We start from the raw sequence: 19,726 nt of genomic DNA, 5'->3' as shown, positions 1-19,726 counted from the left end.
AACAGGTTCTATGTTCAGCGTTTTAATCATCGGGAGCATCGGGTTTAATGTTCATGTTTTTTTAGATTCGGACTGATGACGTGCTTTTCAGATTCGGACTAACGACGTGTTTTTCAGATCGGACTGATGACGTGTTTTTCAGATTCGGACTGACGACGTGTTTTTCAGATTCGGACAGACGACGTGTTTTTCAGATTCGGACTGACGACGTGTCGGAGTGAAGACGTTTCGGACTGAAGACGTTTCGAACTAAAATAGTGCATTTCATTTTCGGACTGATGACTGTTCGGACTGAGGACGTTTCGGACTGAAGACGTTTCGGACTGATGCGGGCACCCCAAGCCGATTCTAGACCACTCTGTGACGGCCTTATATCTACCGATGGCCATGAGACTCCCCCCCCATACACACACACACACACACACACACACCTACCAGCTACGCCACTGGGTAAAAAGCAAGACATTGTTCATGTTGTTGATGATATAGACGGTTTTTAATATTCCATTAATTAACTTGTTTGAACTGGCGTAGGCCCTACTCTTGCAGGTTAAATAATTATAGGTGTTCAGCAAATGAAACTTTTTTGTTAAATTTAGGAATACACTAATGTAAAGAGATCTGGACTAATGGTTATCATTGCCGTTGCAATAATTAATACAACAAATTAGTTAAATATTATGATTATGCCTCAATAAGTATATAATGCGATATCAAACACCTACATACTCAGAATATAGATCATACAGGTCAAATATATCACTTTTAACGTCAGTCTACTTATCGGCGTAGTGCAGTGGCGTAGATTTCTTTTTGACATTGGGGGATGGGGTTGGAAAAAAATTCTTGAAGTATAGTGAATTCAGCACCTTTTGGCGACATATAAATAAGTTTATGGTACAAACGCGCGCGAAGCGCGCGAAAAAGTTTGCCATTTTGAAGCTAAACTGTTGGAATATGCTGCAAAATCGAATAAATTCTCGAAGCGCGAAAAAAATTGCACTTTTAGGACTAAAATGGCATGAGGTTAATTTGGTCAAAACCCATATACAGGCATCAACATTGGGGGGATGATTGTATGGACCATCCCCCTGACAAAATATTGGGGGTTACCCCCCCCCGATCTACGCCTATGGCGTAGTGGTAAAAACCTAACAATTCCCGCCGATTACGAGCTGATCAAAGTACAGTAAAAACATGTTGCCTTATACATCATAACAAAATTCCCAATTTGCATAAAATCACCTACTTTACCCAACCTACAATTTGCACCCACCTGTCAGATTGAAACACTCTTCACCATTCACAGTGTAAATAACGCTTAACAACATCCATAACTGAGCAGAAAACATCTTGCCGTTGTACACTCTGAAAATTAAAACGATATGAATATTTTAATCAGTTGACACTCTGATAATACAGTCATGGACAAAAGTTTGGAATATTTTTATTTTTGTATCAAATGCAGTTTTCAATCATATTAGGAACAGGTTTATTGTTCTGGAGTAGTGCTCAGTTGAATTTAATTGAAAGATACTAATGTCATTTGATGATTATATCACACAGTTTGTCAATTAAACAAAGAATTACCTGAGGAAGCGCATTACAATGGAAGGATCACATAATCGCAACACTTTTTGGCGGTCTCTTTGTGTCACAAAATGAGATTAAAGACACTAGCAATCTTTATTGTTTAGACAAAAATTTAAACTCTCACTATGACTTGTTCAGATAAGTCTGTTGCTTGAGAAAACGCAACTCAATATTTGGTGTGTCTACCCCTGGCCAGCTCAAGGTCATGTACGCGACGTGACATTCCTTCGATCAGGTTTTCCAAAGTTCCTTGTAGAATATCTCGCTAGCAAGCATTGAGGGCGTATCTAAGTTCCTGCAGGGTGATTGGTTGGTTGTCCATGTTACCAAACCTGCGGGATACTTCTGCCCATAAGTTCTGTATAGGGTTCATATCCGGGCTCAAAGGTGACCAGTCCAGGTGTCCTACATTCTCATTTTCAAGGAATTTCTTCGCAGGTAGGGCTCTGTCCGCCGTAGTACTGTTATCTTGGATCACGAAATTGTTCCTGAAGTCTCTTCTCGCAAACGGAAGCATAACTGTACCAAGAACATGCAGGTATTGGTCCTGGTTCACGTGTCCTTCTAGCATGTAGAGGTGTGATTTCGAACTACTGTGAAATGCTCTCATACTGTGATTCCACCACCATCTCCCTGGACTCTAGGCAGGATACAATCCTCAAGTAGGGCTTGACCAACCTGTCTTCAGACCTTGAATCGGCCACCTTGTCTGGAGAGGAGGAACCGGGCCTCGTCAGTGAAGATCACATTACGCCAGTGGCCTACTGTAAAGTTCCAATGTCTCTGTGATCAAAGTAAGCGCGCATGCCGATGTCTTTTCAGAAGTATTGGCTTTCTTATTGGTCATCTTGTGCGAAAATCTGCACTAACCAGTCTATTTTTCGCAAGATTCCTGGTAACAGGCGCGTTTATGGACCTTAGCCATTCTGTTTGTAGCCGAGATCGGTCTTCCCTGGCGGTTGTCTTTTGGGGCCGACCTGACCTTGGCCTAGGTGTAGTAGTTCCGGTCTCTCGACGTCTCTTCAAAATTTTAGAAACTGCACCTTATGTAATTCCTAAAGCGACACCAATATCCTTCTGTTTGTAGCCGTGATTATGTAAGTCAATGACGCGGGCGTATAAGTCTGCGCTCAACTCGCACCCCATGATCAGAAATATCGTATAAAACAGACAGATGCAACAAAGTAAAGCTGCTTTCTTCACACGGTAATGCAAAAGCCAATGTAACCTTATGAATCATATCGCTAAAATAACTGTGAAAAGGATGCCCGATGGTTCATTGGTCAGGCATAAGAAGTCATTGTCCCACATTATGTATTGTGTGATATTGAATGGTACCTAAGACCTTGCCAGATAGCCGTGATCCATTTTGCATGGCTAACGGGTCATTGATGGTAAGAAATCTGCACTTAAAACAGTGCAAAAAAATAAAAATATTCCAAACTTTTGTCCAAGACTGTATTTGTACTCGGCTATTCCAGTTGAAATTCATACGCCTCATATGGAAGACATGACCTTAATCACCCACACAGGGAGTGTATAGATTTCAAATGAAGTCACCCATCCAGGTATTAAAGCTAGGTAGCCCCATTTATTTAGACTTCACACTCCCTGTGTGGGAGATTAAGGTTATATCTTCCACAGGGGTGTATGAATTTCAAATGGAACAGCTCAATGGACGATTGCGTAGCTAGGGGTTGTGGCGCCACTTTAATGAAATTTGGTTACAATGAAGTTGAATTTCGGTCTTAAAATGATCTTTTAGATAACTATTTGCGCTGAAATGCTGACATTTTGACTTTCACAGCTTCGAGGGGCGCCAAATCGATTCTTTTTATCCACCGTCCCTGTTTAGTTTAATGAGACTACGTACACCTTATTGAATAATTTAAATTGAACCAATAAAAAAGAACAACACACAAAACTCATTTACAACTGTTGTGTGCAGTGTTGTCTTGTGCTTATTATGGTCAAGCAAGCAATGATAAGATGACCGCAAGACGAAAAAAGTATTCTCTTAAATATTATTATTAGATGATAACATTTATACAGCAATTATTATTACTACCGTACTTTAGCGTAAGGGGGTGCAATAAATATGTGTAACCCCGGGTTGGTGCATTATATGGGGAGATTTTTTGGTAGGACGAAAGGGGGGCAAGCATTTTGGCATGTTGAAGAGGGAGGAGCGTGTCAAACGATTTTGGGCAGGTCGAAAGGGGGGGTGCCGAATTTTTGACACATGTATTTTGGGCACCGATTCTAAATACCAAAGGTGTAGGAAAACATTTGGAACACGTTCAAATATGCAAAATTTCCTGCTCACTGCGATCGCATTATAATATAAGACAACTTAAGCATGTTAAGGTTTTAAATTCGGATTCCCAAAAATCTTACATTTGTAATGGGGGGGGTAAAAGATTTCTTGGCACGTCAAAAGGGAGGGGCAAAGGTTTTTTGGCACGGCCAAAGGGGGGGCAATTTTGGAAGACCATTTTGAGAATTCACCACCAGGGGGTACATATAATTATTGCATAGCCCCTTTAACCCATATCAATTTATAAGCGCTCTTTAAGCAAAGTTTATTGTTCATAACCATTATGATAAAACAGGCGAAAATAGTAGCTTTTTGCACACGATTTCCTATTTAAAGAGAATTGGCCATTGCTCATTGAAATTAAATGGATAATATAAGTGTGCTCTTTCATTTAATGGCATCAAATTTGAAAGATATTCTAAGCATCACTCGGGGTTTTGACTTTTAAAACCCACAATAATTATGGTCAACAAATGTGCTAGAATAGGTCGTTTTCAACAGATTACAACATTCGCCTTGTTACCTGTCACGTTGACGTAATGAAAAAAACACGTTTTTTAGAGGGAGTGTTAGTGTTCGTTCGATATATATATAAAACAATTCTGATTGGATAAAGGAGACATTCGGGGTTTTGACAAAAAACAATCAAATATGCCGTATGTTTCAATAGCCACCAGCTATAAGCTCACACAGCTCTTATGATGCTATACACTCAACCGTTCGTCTATCACACGGTAGAGGATAGTAAAAAACAAAAAATCTTATCGTTTATTCTCTAACTTTATATACCCAAAACTGTGACAATGTGTCCTCCCAGCACAATGCTGTTATGATTGCAGACCAGTTCATCTCCACTTTTTAATCCCTTTTTTTATTCCCTGTGCTTGGAACTGGTGGAGGGAGAAAAACATACACAATGAACCACCACACAGTGTCATCGCCCCGATATCTTCATGGCAGAAATCGCCATGGTAGGTTGAATCCACCGCCACGCATGGCCATTTTGTTCCGACCTGTTTAATAGTTTTGAGACGCATAATGGGCCGAAGGACATCTGACTAAGGCTACTGACAATTGCCCGGTGACTGACCTGGCTGTGTGTGAGTCGAGCATGGTACGCCATAGGTCATATGCTTTTAGACTACCCACGATTGGCCTATACACTGCGCTATATAAAATCAGAATTATTGTAAGTTTTTGAGTTCAAGACGCAAGCTTCTTTCTCAAGACACAAGCTAACGACTATCATATCTGTTCAACACATATATTCAAGTGCAACCACATCTGGTTTCTTTGGACGAAATTATTTACGGGAGATATTCATCATTTTCTACCCCGGTATCCAAAGATTTTCGTCTGAATATCAAAATAGCACATTCACGTGTTTCGATCCCGGGTATTGATTTTAGTATCTCTGGTGTACCAAGTAATTATTAGCCAGGCGATGTCGGTGTGCACCAGTTCCCAACGATCATGAACAAATATACATTAAAGCAACAGGTACAGAGATGGACAAAAGAGACAGAGGCAAAACATACTGCAGTTACTGTCCGTTTTCCTATACACAATACACAGTGCTCTTACCATTGACGCGTGACCTCTACAAATAGCGTACGTTAAAAGTATGGGGATTTTCCTAGTTAACGTCGCTGTGTGAAAAATAACCGGCCGATATTAAAAGTACTCTTCTAAAATTCTAGAAAATATAGTTTTGTAACAATGTCCTAAATTTTTAGCTAATTTAGATGTTTGGAAATATGCGTACTTTGGTGTTTTAGTGTATTTTATAGGTAATAGTACATTGCCTAGTTAACGTCGCTGTGTGAAAAATAACCGGCCAATATTAAAAGTACTCTTCTAAAATTCTAGAAAATATAGTTTTGTAACATGTCCTAAATTTTTAGCTAATTTGTACTGGTGGTATCGGTCCCAAACATTTTTCAAAATTAGAAAAATTAAATTTTCACCAGTTTTATTATAAAAAAAAGAGTTGTAAGTTTGTTCCACAAAGGAGACACACAATCGCACTCACAGAATATGTGAGCTAAAGATTCACTTGATTTCTTACAAAAGAAACACAAAGGCGAATATGTTCTACCAATTTTATCTACCAAAAAACGTTTCAAAACGTAAAAAGCGGCCAAAGTTTAAAAATCTTTCCTGTGTGGCTTTTCACCCTTTTTTAAACTTGGTCCCATTTAGTAAAGTAGTATTAACATGAAGAATGAGTCCTAATTTTTACATGCAACAATGTACTCTTATAGGTTTAAGACTGTTCGAAAGCGGTGCAATATGACGTAGGCTACCGTATGTATTATCAAAAACATTTCAAAGTTTATGTTTTATTATATTGCGTGATCATAAAGAGTAGTAGAGTATTATATATACTTAGCAAATTGACTGTGTGTCAACCTGCTACATATAGGCCCTACATCTGTACATAAGGTGCAGAATCGCACATGACGATGAAGAATTTAACAAAGTGAGTATTTGCTACAAAATACATTATAACGTCTATACGGAAAAAAACTTCAATTACGCACGAACATTAATTCATTTGCTCTACAAAATAAACATTGACAACTAAGAAAACCAACAAGTAGCCTATACACCAATCCGAGAAGCGTTTACTGTATTTGGCCCTCTATTGACGGCAACACAGATGTACCAGAGCGGGAGATTTAATTCGTAATTCAATACTCATGATTGTGTATTGAATGTCACTGTTGTGTACAATTCCCGGGTACAATTCTGTATAGCACACAATAAATAATGGATAGAACCCCGACCTCAGGACACCGCAGTTTTACATCGGGGACACCGCAGTAATGGCGAAGTCGGATTGGTGTATAGATGACTTCGTATGGGTCTTTAAAACTTTTCAGTCGGACTCGCCATTGTATTTGATCATTTGTGTATGGAGAGCAATGGCGACCCGTCATTGTATTTGTTCATGTGTGTATGGAGAGCCACTCTTGGAGCCCATTGGACTTAGGCTAGGTCCTCAGGTAGAGTCAGACGCTGTATGTACTAGAAACGCCCATTCTTGATTCTGCGTTCATTCAATGTTAGCATTAAATTTGTATTGCCCGGCGGCCCCGCGTAATGGAAAACCCTGAATTTGTTACATAAAAAGAAATGAAAATTAAAAAAAGCAAGGTTCCACCTGAGTACATATTAAATTGGTGTAGAAATTGTTTTCAAATATATATATGAATTTAGACAAACATACGGGATATAATGAACCTTTGACATGACGCCATGATGACATGATTTTATTAGTCGTTTTGTATATCATAATACCAGTATTTGTAATTTTATATTATATAGAACTAATATTTTGCATCATAAATGCGCAGTTCATATGCACAGACGATTACTAATCTTCAAGACTTCAAAATAACATGTTACTAAGCAGGTAATAGGTGCTGGCCTTGTCCTATTGTACTTGTTCATTTGTGTATGGAGAGCTCACTGACGTGTTAATAGAGGTCAATGGGATAGCTTCTTTATGGGGCACTTCTCCATCGGTTTCAGGGCGCAGTTCATTGAACTCAGCGGGATTCTATTGCAAGCGCTTTTATATTATTACAAAACGGATCGTGGTTATTGCCTTGACAAATCTAATACATAATTCATACCAGAGATTAATAAATCCAGGGGTGCGGACATTTCATTGGTCGCAAACCACCGGGATTCGATACAAGTTTGCGTTGTAAATGAATGCGTGAATAAGAGTGTCATCCCCTTGGCGCGATATTTGATTTCTGAAAATACTCAAGTTGCCGTTCAAAATGCCTAAAATCATCAAGATATTGCAATACTGTCTAAAGTGATGTAAAATTGTGGCAAATTTGTATGATTTATCGCACATAATTTCTGCGTAGCGTGGAGAATCATTTACATATGATTTTGGAGAAAAAATGTGATAATTTTAGGGAAATATAGAATGGCGGAAGAAACAAATAAAACATTTTCCTGGAATGTGTAGACCATACTCTTTCTGTTCCTATTGATTTGGATACTGAAATAATTCTTAAAATGAAGCTGTTGGGTGATTTATGTTGGCGTTTCTAGAGTGTGTCATTATTGGCAAACATCTAGGGATATTGTTGAGAGGGCACTCGATTCACGAGATTTCTTTTGCAAGAACGCCAAAATAGCACGAATTTTGTTGGTTTGCGACTGAAGAGTGTCCGCACTATAGATTTCTGCCATGCAAATTAGCTAGTGTCAGTGGGTAAGAAAGTGGCATCTTTTGAATCGTTAAGACAAGCCACATAATCTTATGTAAAACTCTGCTGGGTGTTTCGATCATGTATTATGCGTGTTTGGTCAAGTGAGGGTAATTTGTAAAGCATCAACTTGTGAACAAGTCATAGAGGGTTTGATCATGCTGATGATGTTGCCATTTTGGACGACTTCTGAGTGTTTAAAGCCCAAAATGAATGAATAAAATCGTGTATGAGATATTTGCGGGGATATTTGGGTGCATTGGGCACTTATGGGTTGGGTATAATAGATTTCTATGTATACAATTAAGTCTGATATATTTTCGATGGAATATATATTTTCACTTGAAAAGTTAGTAGTTCCGAATTGCAATTTCTGAATATTATATAAAAGGTGAGAATAAGACTATAAATGTAAGAGTATGGGATAATTTTGATTGTTAATAAATGCGAAACGCCGGCGGTAGACATCAGCAATATCAGGGATTGCCGCGATTCTTGCAGTAGCTTTTATGAATAGAATACAATAGTGGATACAATAGCGGATACAATAGCGGAACAATAGAGCTCTCTTACGGGCAAATAAACCTCGTCGCGTTTTGCTAAATTTCACTTCTTCTTTTCATGAACTAACCGTTATTTTTTTTTTTTTTTGGCAAAACTTCGACCGAAGTTTTTAATAAAGGAAATTATTTGTGCAGATAGATTTTCAAACCATTCAATCAGAATTCCATTCATAAGGGAATTGTATTTCCGTCTATCTCTAATTGGAATTTCATACTCAATGACAAGATCCTCAAAAGTCTTAACTGAATTGTAACCTCTATTAAGATCAGAAAGAGTAGAAATACCAATATTACTCCACTCAGGATAAAAGAAAAACTGTTTTGTTTTCAGCCGGACATTTTGTTCCACCAGATTGGATCCTGCAAGTGGTAATATTTCCATAACCTATATTTTCCTTAACTTTGTCTCTATATACAGATACCAATTCTTTATGGTTTCGGCAACCTGTGAATTTTTCAAGGAATTCAAAACACAGTTAGGGGCATTAGTTTTGAACAAAATTGAAGTGTCCTGGTTGAATTGAGAAAGAACATTAACCTCCAAAAATTTTCAAGTGCTAACAAAATTAGGGTCTAATAAATGTTTTATCCAAACCTAATCCCTTGATTTTTGATTTCTGAACAAAAGCGAAACCAAAACTGGGGAAATGGGGAGTGTCTTAATATTATTAATCAAAATAGGTATAAAATATAACACATAGATAAGAGTAATAAGCTTACCTTACTTAAATGATAACTGATCCTGTACAGATCTCAACTGTTTTGGTAATAAAGTATTGTACAAACGATTCTTGATGACTGTACGTTACACAGTGTCATCGACCCTATATCTTCATGGCAGAATAATTAGTCGAGGGACATGACTTTTTTTATCTTGGTTGTGCGTGAATAACTTGTATACCCCATTGTCAATGGTCATCGACTTTTATACTGGTAGTGACAGCTGTAACGCATACTATAAAATTAGAGTTTTGGTTAGATTTTGAGTTCAAAGCGCACGGCCAATTTTCAAAGCGCATTCTAGCGACTATCATATCTGTTCAACACGTATTTTCAAGTGTATGAGACCAAATCTGGTTTCTTGAGAAAAATCATAACGGGAGATATTCATCATTTTCTAACCCGGTATACGAAGATTTTCGTCTGATATCAAAATCGTGCATAGCAATTCACGTGTATCGATCCCGTGTATTCATTTTAGTGTCCCTTCTGCACCAAATAATTAATAGCCAGGCGGTGTCGGTGTGCGTTACGTTCTTGTTTAGTCCACGCAGAGAATCCTGATGGAAACAGCCTTTCAGTTCTATGTCACCAGCGGTCTGCATTGACTCTGTGAGGTCTTTTTCATTTACCACCGAACCGAATCATAGCAACCCTGTAAATTAATTGGACGCATGATGGCAGTATATTTTTGTAGCATCATCCTCACGGCAGTGTTCGATATACACTACAGAAATGTGAATATTACCCTTACAGGGTGAGTCATTTTACAGCCTGTTTTTTTAAATATATTTCTTTAATTTAGTTCTAGATAATAAAATACCCAAAGAAAATTGGCTGAAATTTGACGATTTTATGAATATATTTGTTACTCACACATTCAGAATATTTGCCACAATTTGTAACCAGGTTTCAGAAAATAATTGAAGCATTTTACCAGTCGAGTACCAACAAAAATTATGCTAAAATACATCTGATACATTCATCTGTTATAATCTAGAAACAAATTTGACACGCGATTGGTATTTCACCAATAAGGTAGCGTGCTTTTCCGAACACAAGAAGAGAATTCCTATCTTGGTAACTGGATCACACATCTTTTGGAATTAGTAGTTTATATACATGCCGTCGTTTTATCTTTTCAGTTTCTGTTTCCGTATCCGTATCCGTTTTTGTAAGTCATTGTTATTCTGAAGTGGTAGTCTCCCAGGTGTGACCAATCTTTTATTCTAGCCTTTTGTTAGTTACTGAAAATTTGAAGCTCGTGAATTTCAGTTTTCGTTTTGGTAAGTTATATTGATTTTTGACATAAAACTTTGAGATGTGCGGTTGGGTGCTAATCTAGACAAAAGAAGAGTCTAAATTTTACGGTCCTAAATTCGCGGTAAATTGTACGGCTTCAATTGACTTGTGTTTGGTGTATATGCACTTACGTCTAGGCGTAAGTAGCTCGTAAAATTAGTTTTGCATCGAAATATATACTAACCATGTTGCCAAGTTATAAGCAAAAGTCTTTCATATTGGCGATGAAACGAGCGCCTGAAATCTCCCAAAGTGGCGATTTGGTAATCATGTTTTATATTGAAATGCAATACAAAAGAATTGCATTGGAGCATAGACTCTGAAGAGTCTATGATTGGAGCCAAGATAATTTATTCTATTCATTCGTAGCAATGGCAAGCTAATCTGATAATTGGTTGGGCCTATATGCAAGACTCGGGTTTGTTTTAAATGTTTATTTTTGCAGAGCTTATTTTCAGTCATGGATCATACTGATAAATTTCAAAAAGGGAGGGGGAGGGAGGGAGGGAGATACTTGAGACTGAACAAGTGAGAGTGGGTGGGGGTGAGGAAGAAAGAAAGGAGAGGGAGAGACGGAAAGACTAGAAAGAGAAGAGAGTAGGGACCGGGGAGGGAGTGGGGAGACTGATCATGGGAGGGGAAGCAAAATAAGGAGATAGACATTGATACGAGGGAGGGGCGATACTGTGGCCCTGCACAGTGCATTGGGGTGCGACTGGCTCATAAGCGGACCTTTTGTGATTTAAGGGCTTATTTTCAACGTTTCTATAGAAAAAAGTGGAATTTGTCATTCGGATTGCCATGCATTTTGTCAAATTAATGTAGATCACTTTAAAAATGTCAAAGACGAGAGGGCGCTAGACCATTAAAAACACCGGTGTTAACACAAGTGTTTCACAATCTTGCCTCTTTTCTTTTATTGACATAGGCATCCCCCTATTGAAATAAGCTGATTGGTACGTCAAAGTTAACAATGAAGTCAGATTACAGTAAACTTACTGAATCCCTTACCGAAATGAAGCCTTCATTAGGCAGTTATTAGGCAGTCTGTTAAGCAGTTAATACAGACAGTCACTTGAAGCTGTTGATATATGAAGCTCTATATAGACCTAAAAGCACATAGGCAGTACCTAGACATGTAAAATGGGCAAATTGAAGCACTATAGGCACTTCATAGACCTTCACCTTCAGCTCTAATTTAGGCAGTTCACCTCAAATGAAGCTCTAATTTAGGCAGTCGTCGACCTCAAAAGAGGCACTAATTTAGGCAGTTGATTGCCTAAAATGAAGCTCTAATTTAGGCAGTCGACAGTCTCTAATGAAGAACTAATTTAGGCAGTCAAATGAAGCTCTAAATTAGGCAGTTGACTGCCTCAGATGAAGCTCTAATCCAAGCAGTTGCAAGGACATGCCTTTTGAGGAGAGTGAGAGCAATCAGTCTAGCTGCTCTCCTTAAATCCGATATAGGAGAGTGATTTTTTAGCTCTCCTTGGTTGACCATTTTCTCCTTACATTCTATTGTAAATGCACTATAAAACAGCTCTCCTTGAAGGCTCCATCAGACCTAAAACGTTCTCCTGCAATTCTAAAAGAGAGTCCTTGCAGTCGTCAACTGCCTCAAATAAAACGCAAGCTTGCGATTATACAGGAAGATCGCTGGACGTCTCCCGATTTGCTGTTGAATCTTGTTTTCCTGAATCGAAGTACTTACTTTCCATTTTGGTTATTAATTATTGGGGAATGTTTGATTGTAGCATGCACTCAGCTGACAATCAATCATGCCATAATTTCTTTCAATGAAGCCTCAAATCTCAGCAGGCAGCCAACAATTAAAGCAATTTGCAGTCTTTTCCTGGTCAACATGACATCTTTTCACCATATTTTGACAGTGTACACTTCAATCTGTGTTACTCAAAGTAAGACAAGCATCATGTATTCATTCTTTCAGATAGCAAGCTACATTTATTTCTGAAAAAAAAAGATCTGTAAAAAAGAGGTCAAACATATATGATGTATGCTCTTACACATCAATTCCAACAACATAAAAAAATCATTCATACACATGAACCGGTGACCATACACCCAGATAAGATTGGAAACAATGTTTGGCTATTGAGGGGGCCAGGAGGGTAGGAGCAACAAATTATTTGATGATGCGTGAGATTTTACTCATTTTCCAGCGTTTTGCGTGAGATTTACTACCTAGGAGTGAGATTATACTACCCTGGCGTGAGACCGTGAGAAAGTGACCCAATGCGTGAAACTCGCGGCCAATGCGTGTGTGCACCACGTGCGAAACCAGGAGTTGAGTGTTTACAAACACAGGAATTCGAGGAGGTTAGACCCAAAAAGCAGTAATTCGAGGAGCTTCTCAAAGTGGAGAACCCTATAGGGGGGTTAGGACGTCTTTTTCCGGTATTTCCTTCAATTCGAGGAGATCCATAATTGTATTTGTGCTAAGTTCTCCTCACACACCTCGTCACATTCCTTTGAAAACTCCTCGTTTTGTATGTAAAGTGTGCACACAATGCTTTTCTGTCTCCTCGTTTAGCTGCGCTACGAGTATAGGTGTGAGAGTTGACAGCCCTGTTCCTGATTAAACACTAAATGATTTTGAGTCCCATCACCATATAATGACATGATAACACAAAGTAAAATGCAAAACTAAAATCCAAAGCCCGGACAATTTTTTTAAAAGTATCAGATTCCTAGGTGCCAACCAGTGGCGTAACTACCGGGGGGTAGAGGGGGGCAACGTGCCCCGGGCGCCACTCTTAGGGGGACGCCAAATTGACAAATTCAGCATCGATTCTGCGCCCCTCCAAGCGATGATAGTCCACATTTTTGAGCGCTTCGCGCGCATTTCAGCACAGAATCAATTGAAAGAACATTTTAAGACCGATATTCACCTTCTAGTAACCAAAATTAATTAGTAGTAGGCCTTATTTGTCCAAAATTGGGATGGGGGGTCTAAAATATTCTCGGAGGGGGGTAGGGGCGCCAATTTGGTTTCTTGCCCCGGGCGCTACCAACCCTGGTTACGCCACTGGTGCCAACCCGGGGTGCCAACCCGGGCCCATCAGTACACCCAGGGGCTATTTTAACGTGCCTCCTGGCACGTTCGTGCAGTGAGAATAGAAATCCGTGCAGTGAGAATTAAAATCCGTGCTTAAAATATTTCTATTAAAGAAGTTCCCCCACAAAGTAAGACTGATCTAGTCGGGAAATCATATGTCCTATATTGTATAGTTTGTGGTGATCAGTCAAACATTCAATTGGCAGGGGAAGTCAAGCAAATGTTGCCTCACAACGCCTCTGGTAACGCCCTTTCCTCCCAATTTTTCGGTCACTCGTGGGGGAAAGCCTCTGGACGAGAAAATCCGCAACAGGCGTGGGGCAGTCCAATCGGACAGAAATTGTCCAGAATTGCCCTATTCATCTTCTTTTTTAGACCGTTAAACACCTTAATTTGGGGGCAAAATAAATTAATTACCACAACATATCACCTTTGTTTGTGCTAGAATAGTGTAAAATGGAAAGGTTTTGCGTGTTTCGTTTGCAATTGTCCCAGTGACATACCAAAAATAATGACCATCAGAAACATTTTCATCGCCGCTCATCGCTGATATGCCACCGGGGACACCAATAAAACAAGCAAGTGCGCAGCCTGTATGGCATGCATGAATAATAGTAGCCTAGAATGTTCTTTAATTATTAAAACCAAAAGGAACTGTCTTGGGGTCACTATGTTTGAAAAAAATCATTGTAATTAACGTAATTGTAATTGTAACCATCTCCCTGGACTCTAGGCAGGATACAATCCTCAAGTAGGGCTTGACCAACCTGTCTTCAGACCTTGAATCGGCCACCTTGTCTGGAGAGGAGGAACCGGGCCTCGTCAGTGAAGATCACATTACGCCAGTGGCCTACTGTAAAGTTCCAATGTCTCTGTGATCAAAGTAAGCGCGCATGCCGATGTCTTTTCAGAAGTATTGGCTTTCTTATTGGTCATCTTGTGCGAAAATCTGCACTAACCAGTCTATTTTTCGCAAGATTCCTGGTAACAGGCGCGTTTATGGACCTTAGCCATTCTGTTTGTAGCCGAGATCGGTCTTCCCTGGCGGTTGTCTTTGGGGCCGACCTGACCTTGGCCTAGGTGTAGTAGTTCCGGTCTCTCGACGTCTCTTCAAAATTTTAGAAACTGCACCTTATGTAATTCCTAAAGCGACACCAATATCCTTCTGTTTGTAGCCGTGATTATGTAAGTCAATGCGCTCAACTCGCACCCCATGATCAGAAATATCGTATAAAACAGACAGATGCAACAAAGTAAAGCTGCTTTCTTCACACGGTAATGCAAAAACCAATGTAACCTTATGAATCATATCGCTAAAATAACTGTGAAAAGGATGCCCGATGGTTCATTGGTCAGGCATAAGAAGTCATTGTCCCACATTATGTATTGTGTGATATGGAATGGTACCTAAGACCTTGCCAGATAGCCGTGATCCATTTTGCATGGCTAACGGGTCATTGATGGTAAGAAATCTGCACTTAAAACAGTGCAAAAAAATAAAAATATTCCAAACTTTTGTCCAAGACTGTATTTGTACTCGGCTATTCCAGTTGAAATTCATACGCCTCATATGGAAGACATGACCTTAATCTCCCACACAGGGAGTGTATAGATTTCAAATGAAGTCACCCATCCAGGTATTAAAGCTAGGTAGCCCCATTTATTTAGACTTCACACTCCCTGTGTGGGAGATTAAGGTTATATCTTCCACAGGGGGTGTATGAATTTCAAATGGAACAGCTCAATGGACGATTGCGTAGGTAGGGGTTGTGGCGCCACTTTAATGAAATTTGGTTACAATGAAGTTGAATTTCGGTCTTAAAATGATCTTTTAGATAACTATTTGCGCTGAAATGCTGACATTTTGACTTTCACAGCTTCGAGGGGGCGCCAAATCGATTCTTTTTTATCCACCGTCCCTGTTTAGTTTAATGAGACTACGTACACCTTATTGAATAATTTAAATTGAACCAATAAAAAAGAACAACACACAAAACTCATTTACAACTGTTGTGTGCAGTGTTGTCTTGTGCTTATTATGGTCAAGCAAGCAATGATAAGATGACCGCAAGACGAAAAAAGTATTCTCTTAAATATTATTATTAGATGATAACATTTATACAGCAATTATTATTACTACCGTACTTTAGCGTAAGGGGGGGGGGGGTGCAATAAATATGTGTAACCCCGGGTTGGTGCATTATATGGGGGAGTTTTTTTGGTAGGACGAAAGGGGGGCAAGCATTTTTGGCATGTTGAAGAGGGAGGAGCGTGTCAAACGATTTTTGGCAGGTCGAAAGGGGGGGGGCCGAATTTTTGACACATGTATTTTGGGCACCGATTCTAAATACCAAAGGTGTAGGAAAACATTTGGAACACGTTCAAATATGCAAAATTTCCTGCTCACTGCGATCGCATTATAATATAAGACAACTTAAGCATGTTAAGGTTTTAAATTCGGGTTCCCCAAAATCTTACATGTGTAATGGGGGGGGGGGGTAAAAGATTTCTTGGCACGTCAAAAAGGGAGGGCAAAGGTTTTTTGGCACGGCCAAGGGGGGGGGGGGCAATTTTTGGAAGACCATTTTGAGAATTCTCCAACCGGGGGTACATATAATTATTGCATAGCCCCTTTAACCCATATCAATTTATAAGCGCACTTTAAGCAAAGTTTATTGTTCATAACCATTATGATAAAACAGGCGAAAATAGTAGCTTTTTGCACACGATTTCCTATTTAAAGAGAATTGGCCATTGCTCATTGAAATTAAATGGATAATATAAGTGTGCTCTTTCATTTAATGGCATCAAATTTGAAAGATATTCTAAGCATCACTCGGGGTTTTGACTTTTAAAACCCACAATAATTATGGTCAAAAATGTGCTAGAATAGGTCGTTTTCAACAGATTACAACATTCGCCTTGTTACCTGTCACGTTGACGTAATGAAAAAAAACACGTTTTTTAGAGGGAGTGTTAGTGTTCGTTCGATATATATATATAAAACAATTCTGATTGGATAAAGGAGGCATTCGGGGTTTTGACAAAAAACAATCAAATATGCCGTATGTTTCAATAGCCACCAGCTATAAGCTCACACAGCTCTTATGATGCTATACACTCAACCGTTCGTCTATCACACGGTAGAGGATAGTAAAAACAAAAATCCTTATCGTTTATTCTCTAACTTTATATACCCAACACTACGACACTGTGTCCTCCCAGCACAATGCTGTTATGATTGCAGACCAGTTCATCTCCCCTTTTTAATCCCTTGATTTTTTTTTATTCCCTGTGCTTGGAACTGGTGGAGGGAGAAAAAACATACACAATGAACCACCACACAGTGTCATCGCCCGATATCTTCATGGCAGAAATCGCCATGGTAGGTTGAATGCACCGCCACTCATGGCCATTTTGTTCCGACCTGTTTAATAGTTTTGAAACGCATAATGGGCCGAAGGACATCTGACTAAGGCTACTGACAATTGCCCGGTGACTGACCTGGCTGTGTGTGACTCAAGCATGGTACGCCATAGGTCATATGCTTTTAGACTACCCACGATTGGCCTATACACCGCGCTATATAAAATCAGAATTATTGTAAGTTTTTGAGTTCAAGACGCAAGCTTCTTTCTCAAGTCGCAAGCTAACGACTATCATATCTGTTCAACACATATATTCAAGTGCAACCACATCTGGTTTCTTTGGACGAAATTATTTACGGAGATATTCATCATTTTCTACCCCGGTATCCAAAGAATATCAAAATAGCACATTCACGTGTTTCGATCCCGGGTATTGATTTTAGTATCTCTGGTGTACCAAGTAATTATTAGCCAGGCGATGTCGGTGTGCACCAGTTCCCAACGATCATGAACAAATACATTTATATTTACAATCACATTAATTTTTATATATTTAATATCATAATCAATCCTTTTTAAAGCAACAGGTACAGAGAGGGACAAAAGAGACAGAGACAAAAATTCATGATGGTATTCTTGAATACATGTATACATGTACATGTACTACTATCTGTATAAATGGGCATAAATGGGCACATACACATGGAACATGGTGAAGAATACAGTCAACACATGCAGGCTGATTACCTGAATATGTGAAGCATGAAATATAAATGGGAGAAGTAATTTCAGGAAAAACAAGAATAAAAAACAAAATGAATTAAAATAAATTGAATTTCATTCTCCTGAAATATCAAATGAATTTTTTTTTTTTAATGTTTTCTCAATTTACCATTTTTTTCTGCAATTTTATATTCAGTTTTAAACTTAGTTTTGACCAAATTTAAAAAGGCTTGAAAATTTGGAATAATTTGTTGAAACTTACACCTGTAAACATAAAACTTGAGACAGAGAATACAAAAGTTCAAGCATGTGTAATGCTTTGTACTGGTGGTATCGGTCCCAAACATTTTCAAAATTAGAAAAATAAAATTTTCACCAGTTTTATTATAAATAAAAAAAGAGTTGTAAGTTTGTTCCACAAAAGAGACACACAATCACACTCACAGAATATGTGAGCTAAAGATTCATTTGATTTCTTACAAAAGAAACACAAAGGCGAATCTGTTCTACCAATTTTATAAAGGAAATTATTTGTGCAGATAGATTTTCAAACCATTCAATCAGAATTCCATTCATAAGGGAATTGTATTTCCGTCTATCTCTAATTGGAATTTCATACTCAATGATAAGATCCTCGAAAGTCTTAACTAAATTGTAACCTCTATTAAGATCAGAAAGAGTAGAAATACCAAGATTACTCCACTCGGGATAAAAGAAAAACTGTTTTGTTTTCAGCCGGACATTTTTGTTCTACCAGATTGGATCCTGCAAGTGGTAATATTTCCATAACCCATATTTTCCTTAACTTTGTCTCTATACAGATACCAATTCTTTATGGTTTCGGCAACCTGTGAATTTTTCAAGGAATTCAAAACACAGTTTATATTGGCATTAGTTTTGAACAAAATTAAAGTGTCCTGGTTGAATTGAGAAAGAACATTAACCTCCAAAAATTTTCAAGTGCTAACAAAATTAGGGTCTAATAAATGTTTTATCCAAACCTAATCCCTTGATTTTTGATTTCTGAACAAAAGCGAAACCAAAACTGGGGAAATGGGGAGTGTTTTAATATTATTAATCAAAATAGGTATAAAATATTGTAAAATAACACATAGATAAGAGTAATAAGCTTACCTTACTTAAATGATAACTGATCCTGTACAGATCCCAACTGTTTTGGTAATAAAGTATTGTACACACGATTCTTGATGACTGTACGTTACGTTCTTGTTTAGTCCACGCAGAGAATCCTGATGGAAACAGCCTTTCAGTTCTATATCACCAGGCGTCTGCATTGACTCTGTGCCGTCTTTTTTTCATTTACCACCGAACCGAATCATAGCAACCCTGTAAATTAATTGGACGCATGATGGCAGTATATTTTTGTAGCATCATCCTCATGGCAGTGTTCGATATACACTACAGAAATGTGAATATTACCCTTACAGGGTGAGTCATTTTACAGCCTGTTTTTTTAATATATTTCTTTAAATTAGTTCTACAGAAAAAAAAATACCCAAAGAAAATTGGCTGAAATTTGACGATTTTATGAATATTTTTGTTACTCACGCATTCAGAATATATGCCACAATTTGTTACCAGGTTTCAGAAAATAATTTGAAGCATTTTACCAGTCGAGTACCAACAAAAAATTATGCTAAAATACATCTGATACATTCATCTGTTATAATCTAGAAACAAATTTGACACGCGATTGGTATTTCACCAATAAGGTAGCTCGCTTTTCCGAACACAAGAAAAGAAGTCCTATCTTGGTAACTGGATCACACATCTTTTGGAATTAGTAGTTTATTATATACATGCCGTCG

The 19,726-nt window shown here is 38.4% G+C and overlaps 1 long non-coding RNA gene across 2 annotated transcripts in view; it reads right to left on the bottom strand.

The window, feature by feature from the left end:
- LOC140137724 (uncharacterized) overlaps nt 1-9,517 on the bottom strand; it is a 38,103-nt gene extending 28,586 nt beyond the window's left edge. The window contains exons 1-2 of one of the 2 annotated variants that reach the window (XR_011856889.1): nt 9,429-9,517; nt 1,277-1,368 (exon numbers count right to left, since the gene is read on the bottom strand). This is a non-coding gene — a long non-coding RNA (uncharacterized lncRNA). The remainder of the gene's footprint in view (nt 1-1,276; nt 1,369-9,428) is intronic. The other variant, XR_011856890.1, reaches the window with a different exon arrangement.
- Nucleotides 9,518-19,726: the final 10,209 nt, after the last annotated feature.

This window comes from Amphiura filiformis, chromosome 2 (genome assembly GCF_039555335.1).
Source record: "Amphiura filiformis chromosome 2, Afil_fr2py, whole genome shotgun sequence".
Lineage (NCBI taxonomy): Eukaryota > Metazoa > Echinodermata > Ophiuroidea > Amphilepidida > Amphiuridae > Amphiura > Amphiura filiformis.
The sequence above is the reverse complement of the archived record's forward strand: the minus strand, read 5'-3'. Positions and strand labels throughout refer to the sequence as shown.